Genomic DNA, 7,622 nt, shown 5'->3' with positions numbered 1-7,622 from the left:
CCTCCGACAAGTATGCATTCATGCTTATCACAGGGGTCAGCAACCTTTTCCAGCCGTGGGCCGGTCCACCGTCACTCAGACCATGTGGTGGGCCAGACTATATTTGGGGGGGGGGGATTCCTATGTCCCACAAATAACTCAGAGATGCATTTTAAATAAAAGGACACATTCTACTCATGTAAAAACACGCTGATTCCCAGACCATCCGCGGGCCTTAAGCTGCCTACCCCTGGCTTATCATTTCTGCAAAAAAGCCTTCCACGGCATCTTGCGTGGAAGATAGGCACCGCAGACACCAGAGCCAGCCCTGTACATTTTCGCAATTTTACTCTGTGTTAGATACCAGCGATACATCATTTTCGTATAGTTTTCCTTCAGCGAACAGAATGCAGTAAACTTTATTTCCTCTTTCCATAACTTTTCCCAAGATGAAAGTTGGATATTATATCCAAAATCTCTAGCCCAGTGTATCATCACTGCTTTGACTTCTGTTAACCAGAAGGTTTGAGCCCATCCAGCAACAGATTCCAGGCAGATTTTCTGCATTGCAGAGGGTTGGACTAGATGACCTTCGGGGGTCCCTTCCAACCTCATGGTTCACTGTATCGCTGCCTGCCTGCTTTGTCTGCCTTCTCCTCTGCCACCCAGGTGGTGGTACAGCTACATTTCCTGCCATTCTCAAGCTTACCCGAAAAGACTTCACTCTCGTGAGGAACTTCCCGTCTATGCACAAAGGAGCTGGGAGTGGAACAGATATTTTGGTCCAGCGCTTGAGCAGCTTGGGAGTAAGATATCCTCAGCAGCATCCTGGAAAAAGCTGGGATCCTGAATGCAAAGCAGATGGAAAGTATCAGATGGAGATTTGGAAGGGGGGGGGCGGACACAGAATCACAAGGCTGCCATCAGTGACTCAGGAGCAAGCAAGTCAGAGGGAATCAGGAAAAGCACCAGGCATTTAGCAAAAGCTCGGATTTTCCCAGCTCACAATTCCCGTCTGTACACATTGTGGATAAAACATTTGGGTCAAGTTTGTGAACATCAGCCTTGGATGAGTCAGGTCCTGAAATTCCTAAACCTCTTTTGGAATGAAAACCTCTTGGGATTATATTACAAGATGTTCTTTCCTAAACGTTTCTTCCAGAAGGTGTGTGGTGCTGCTATAAGGATATACAGTAATCCCTCACAAGGGATGTGGTCTATGTGTTTCTGGGATGGCTAACCTGCTTCCCTGGGCTGCATCCCTCACCATCCCTGACCATTGGCCCTGCTGGCTGGGGCTAGTGAGACTTAGGGGCCCCACAACATCTGCAAAATGTTTGGCAAGGGCGATGGCTCAGTGGCAGAGCCTCTTCCTTGCATGCAGAAGTTCTCAGGTTCAAGTTCCCAGCAGCACCTACCCATACCCATAAAAGCCCTTTTTGTTGCTTTTAACCTCTCTAGCAAGCCTGAGTTCATTCTGTGCTTTAGCTTTTCTGACTTTGTCTCTACACGTGCTGGCTATTTGTTTGAATTGTAGGATCAGACGGGGTCCCCTTGAGGGCATTTGTGCCAATCTTGATTCCCAAATGAAACCTCGTTTGGGTGCCCCCCCTATAAAATGGGGCATAGAAATTCGTTCATATTTTTCCCCAAAATATAGTCTGGCCCCCCACAAGGTCTGAGGGACAGTGCACCGGCCCCCTGCTGAAAAAGTTTGCTGACCCCTGAAGCACCTTGGAGACCAACTAAGTTTGTCATAGGTATGAGCTTTCGTGTGCATGCACACTTCTTCAGATACACTGAAACAAAAGTCACCAGACCCTTATGTATAGTCAGAGGGTGGGGAGGGGTATTACTCAGAAGGGTGGTGGGAATGGGTGATTGGCTGATAGGAATTTTTTTATATATTTTGAAAATTTTTATATTAATTTTTAAATTTTTAATTTATTTATTTATTTATTTTTATTTTATTTTTGTTTCGACTAACACGGCTACCTACCTGTAATAAGGCTGACCAGGTAAACCCATTAACAGGTATCCTGCCAGGCAGGATTCTGCTGTAGACCACCCCTTCTGTGATGTATGTATGATGTATTGGGGGGGTGGCGGCCTTGAGCTGTTGCTGTTGTTGTTTAGTTGTGTCCGACTCTTCGTGACCCCATGGACTAGACTAGAGCACGCCAGGCACTCCTGTCTTCCACTGACTCTTGCAGTTTGGTCTGGAGCTAAAAGGTAAAGGTAAAGAGACCCCGACCATTAGGTCCAGTCGCGGACGACCCTGGGGTTGCGGCACTCATCTCAGTTTAGCAACGGGAGCTCACCCCGTCGCGGGGATTTGAACCACCGACCTTCTGATTGGCAAGCCCTAGGCTCAGTGGCTTAACCCACAGCACCACCCGCGTCCCTTTGGTCTTGAGCTACAGGGTGGCAATTTCAAAAGTCTATATAAGGGCTTGCACACCAATGTTCTGGGTCTCCTCCCCCCTCCTGAGTGCGGGGGGGGGGGAGCACCCTGTTGCAACTGTTTAATAAAGATCAGGCTTACTAGCTGTTTTGCTTCTCAATACCTGTACTACTGTACTATGGAAAAACCTTTCCTGATAGACTGGCTGAATTCTTTTCACTTGCAAATCCTTCAGAATCCTATACATAGATAAACTTCTCACATCAATGGGGTAGCTCTGTAACAATGGATTCCAAAACTGATGTATTTACCATTTCAAAAGAATGTCCAGGCTGGTCAGGATAAGGCAATCAGCTAGCATTATTAGGTATCCTGACAAACAGGAGACAAGCCAACACTCCAATTTCTGTTGCATTTATTCCTCTTTCTGTGATGCTGATATGATGCTTTTGGGTGATTCTTTGGCTAAAGGGTCGGGCAAATTCTAAAGGCTTTAAAAGTTGTCACACACCTTTGTTCTGGGTGTTCATTCTTGCAAGGGCACAGGGCAGGGCGCTCTGTTGCAACACAAAATAAAAGCCTGCCTTGCTTGGAATCATTCTTCTCTGACAAATGCTGAACTTAGGGGACACGGGGTCCCTTGATGGGGAGTTGGGCTATATGTAAAAGCCAACTCCCTGTTTCCCCCCCTTATATCGAACTAGATGGAATAATTGGTTGGACAGTGTTCTCGAAACCACCAACATGAGACTGAGCAAACTGCGGCAGGCAGTGGAAGAGAGAAGTGCCTGGCGTGCTCTGGTCCATGGGGTCACGAAGAGTTGGACACAACTAAGTGACTAAACAACAACAACAGATGGAATAATGGGTTCAGAAGAAGATAACTTCTGATGTTCCTCTGCAGAGCTGCCGGCTGGCCACTCTGATGCATCCAGAAAGCATCAGCAATGCACAAACAGAACAAGGGAAGGGAGGCAAGATTTGACAGAAGGCAGCGGAGGGGTTTGGCAGCAGCAGAGAAGCTTCGAAATCAGCCTTTGACGGCCTGGCCGCTTCCTGTGGTTTTGGACTAAAAGTGCCACCAACCCCAGGCAGCTGATTTAAGCCTTTGCTTTACAAAACACCTTTCTGTTGTTTTGGGCACACTGTTTTTTAGGTAATGCTGTTATGATATTTGAGGTGCCAACAGACAGGAGAAATAATGGGGGGGGGGACAGCAGAATTGTAGGCAACACTACATGTTGTGATTCTGCTCCCATGGTGGGGAGATGGGCAGGATTATGCAAGAGGTCAGAACTGGAGGGATGCTCAAAATCCAGATGCGGTTCTAGGTTGACAGTGGGAGAGAGAAGAGAACCAAACTTGATGGGGGGCATAGTGTAATAGTGGAGTAAATGTTTTGCATGCAAAAAGCTTCAGGGTCAGTGCTCTCCCTGCTCCTGCAGAAGGATCTCCAGTGCAACAGGGCTAGAGTTTATCTTTTCTCTCTCTGCCTCAGAGTTGCTAGCCAGTGTTAACGGAGAAATCTGAGGGCTCCCTTGGACAAAAACAAGGACACCAGCCAGGAATACCTGAGCAAAACAGCAGCCAGTAGGCTTGGTCTTTATTGAAGACTGTCGCAACAGGACTCCCACCTGCCACCAGGTGAAACAAGAAGGAAGCCCCGTACCAAAGAGAACCCAAACTTTTATTAGCTGCTAATCCCCATGTTAAGGGACATGGGTGGCGCTGTGGGTTAAACCACAGAGCCTAGGGCTTGCCGATCAGAAGGTCGGCGGTTCAAATCCCTGCGACGGGGTGAGCTCCCGTTGCTTGGTCCCAGCTCCTGCCAACCTAGCAGTTCGAAAGCAAGTCAAAGTGCAAGTAGATAAATAGGTACGCTACAGCGGGAAGGTAAACGCCGTTTCCGTGCGCTGCTCTGGTTAGCCAGAAGCGGCTTAGTCATGCTGGCCACATGACCCAGACGCTGTACGCCGGCTCCCTTGGCCAGTAAAGCGAGATGAGCACCGCAACCCCAGAGCCATCTGTGACTGGACCTATTGGTCAGGGGTCCCTTTACCTTTACCTTTAAGCAAATGGGGTAGAAATTGAACGGAACAAAGCAATCTAAAAACATAGGTATTATCATCATTTGGCTAGACCCCGATGCGTCCCAAAGTCGAGAGATGTAGTTTCTTCCCTTTAGATAGGTATTTTTAAATTCTCCACAAGAGAGGAGTGCAATTTCAGGAATGTTGTCGTGTCAACGCATGCAGGGTTTTTTCTTTCTCTGCTTCCCCATGACCCCTAATAGGCGGGTTAAGATGTAATGAAATTGCTCGTGGTTCCAGGTGTTGTAGGAATTTCCGTTAGCACAGGAAAAGAGCGAAGAGCAGCCTTGCTCAAGGTCTGCTTTTCTGCTTTTGGCGCAGGGCCTTGGATAAGGCAAGGAGGGAGCCCTGATTCCTGGGTTCTGCTGCTGCCGGAATTTGGGGCCGAAAAGGATGCTCAGTTTCTTCTGCTCCTTCTTCCTTTTGCAGGGATCTTATAAGAGGAAGAGATGCTCAAGGGGTGTGCGCAAGAGGGTGCCAGGACAAGGACTGAATTGCTGCGCAGAGGAAGATGCTTTCTCCACCAAGCAAGTGTGCAAGAGCCTGTTTCTCAAGCCTCTTCCTGTGTGCGGTTTATGTTGTACTTGGCCGAGCGTCACTGTGGCAAGGAGCAAAATCAGGGAGCGGTGCGGAGAGCAGCTCTGGTGCTTCCCCTCCCCTTGCAGCGCCTTGCAAGAGCTATCTTCTTTATTTGTTTTTATTTTTTTATTTTAAGACCCTTATGACTTTGATTTCCAACAGGCTGTGCCTGAAATAGCCCAAAGCCTGCCGGAAACCTCTGTGGTATCAAACACCCAGAAATAAATTCAGAGCAAGGACACAAACCTAAGAAGAGCAACTGCTGGATCAGGCCTAAGGGGTCCCATCTGGTATAGCATCCTGTTCTCACAGTGGCCGACCAGATGCCTCAAAGCATACACTAGCCAGTATTGGGGACAACTGTGTCTTTCTCGAAATCTGGTGCCCTTTCATCACATTTTCAATCACGGAATGAATCAGAATTGTAAAGTTGGAAGGGACCGCCAAGGCTCATCTAGTCCAACCCCCTGCAATGCAGGAATCTCAGCTAAAGTATCCAGGACAGATGACCATCTGACCTCCGCTTAGAAACCACAACTGGGCACTCTGCCAGCTGGTACCCACGAAAGTCACATCTACCATGATGGCATGATATACAGTATTTCCTTGATTTTCTCCCTTGGAGGGAGGAATGAGGGAAGGCGCGTTTACTGGAATTTGTATACTTTATCAAAAACTATTTATTTAAAGTTACAGGTAGGTAGCTGTGTTTGGTCTGCCATAGTTGAAACAAAATAGAAAAATTCCTTCCAGTAGCACCTTAGAGACCAACTAAGTTTGCCATTGGTATGACTTAGTTGGTCTCTAAGGTGCTTCTGGAAGGTTTATTATTATTATTATTTAAATAAAGAGTGCCCCTGAGCATGTGCAGAATGCCTGAGTACGTGCACAGAGCGTTTGACCTGGACTGGGAAGACTTGGGTTCAAAGGTGGACAGCACTCATCCTGATGACCAGGGAGCCACTCACGCCAGTCACTCCCAGCTTTCCGAAAGCCATAAATGGCGAGGGCTGCATTCTGCCCCAAAGTGACTCACCTTGCCCGGGGGGGGGGGGTTATGTCACTCATCCTTTGGAGTCCCGTGCCGGATGGATGTCTCCTGCCACCGTCATACTCCTGAATGTGTCAGCAAATGCCACATTGCTGAGACAAAGGCTCTCTTTTGTCATTGCAAGACAAATCCCCCCCAGCAAGCAGTTGTGTAACCCACACATGCCAGCCAGTTTCCTCCCATGAAGTTCTTTTTAAAGTTCAGAGATTTGAACTATGAACTTTTAGAGAACAACCAGCTTCCAAATTTGCCTTTTCTCCTCACAAGACGCATTGAGTCATCAAACGATGCATACATTTAAAAAATAAATAATTAGGTCATCATCTTCTGTTCCATGCCGTATTTTGGTCATTTCATAGTTTGATTTGATTTTTAGGTTGCTTTTCACTCACGAATCTCAAACTGGCTGACAGACAATAAATAATAATAACCTAAAGGTAAAGGGACCCCTGACCATTAGGTCCAGTCGTGACCGACTCTGGGGTTGCGCGCTCATCTCGCATTATTGGCCGAGGGAGCCGGCGTATAGCTTCCAGGTCATGTGGCCAGCATGACAAAGCCGCTTCTGGCGAACCAGAGCAGCATACGGAAACGCCGTTTACCTTCCCGCTGTAGCGGTTCCTATTTATCTACTTGCATTTTTACGTGCTTTCGAACTGCTAGGTTGGCAGGAGCTGGGACCGAGCAACGGGAGCTCACCCTGTCACAGGGATTCGAACCGCTGACCTTCTGATCAGCAAGCCCTAGGCTCTGTGGTTTAACCCACAGCGCCACCTGGGTCCCAATAATAACCTAGTACTGTAAAATATAATAGCACATCACAAATACAGCATAAATCAATTAACAGGCCCTCATTGAAACAATTAATGTTGCACACCACCCTGGGATCTTCTGATAAAGGGCAGAACTGTATATAAATTGAATTAACAACAACAATCTATAAAATGCTATTAACAAAACAGCAATTAAAAAATAAGCTGAACATCAAAATGACAGCAAGAGTAATTATTTGATTAACAAATTAATATGGCATTTATGATCTATAAAACAATTGTGACAACATTAACAAAGCAGCAACTAAAAAAATAAGCTAAGCGCTGTTAAGTTCAGGCTGCAAAGTTAAGAGCCTCATGCTGCTCGCAAGGGGGCCATGACCTTTCGTGGCTCGGACTGAGCTGAAATTCCTGCATTGCAGGGGGTTGGACTAGATGACCCTCTGGGTCCCTTCAAACTCTAGAAGCACTTGAGATCTTGTGGCGCCAGATGTGCTGAGCTCTTACCCACAAGGATGGCTGTGGCGGCAAGTGGCTCCGATGAGACACAAAGCAACTTAAAAAAATTACAGTACTTTAAAATGTGACATGGTTGTATTTGTGGGTGATTTGTGTTTTGGGTACCACGCTGCGTTATTTCTCTTTAAAATTCCCAATAAATTGAATCCCACATAACAGAACAATATAAGAACAGCAAATTGCTGCTTTCATTTCACATTTGCCTGCGGAGGTTGGGGAGGCTATTG

The 7,622-nt window shown here is 47.0% G+C and overlaps 1 protein-coding gene across 1 annotated transcript in view; it reads left to right on the top strand.

The window, feature by feature from the left end:
• EGLN2 (egl-9 family hypoxia inducible factor 2) overlaps nucleotides 1-7,622 on the top strand; it is a 189,675-nt gene that overhangs the window by 91,536 nt on the left and 90,517 nt on the right. The window lies entirely within an intron of this gene.

Source organism: Zootoca vivipara, chromosome 6 (genome assembly GCF_963506605.1).
Source record: "Zootoca vivipara chromosome 6, rZooViv1.1, whole genome shotgun sequence".
In the NCBI taxonomy this organism is placed as follows: domain Eukaryota; kingdom Metazoa; phylum Chordata; class Lepidosauria; order Squamata; family Lacertidae; genus Zootoca; species Zootoca vivipara.
The sequence above is the reverse complement of the archived record's forward strand: the minus strand, read 5'-3'. Positions and strand labels throughout refer to the sequence as shown.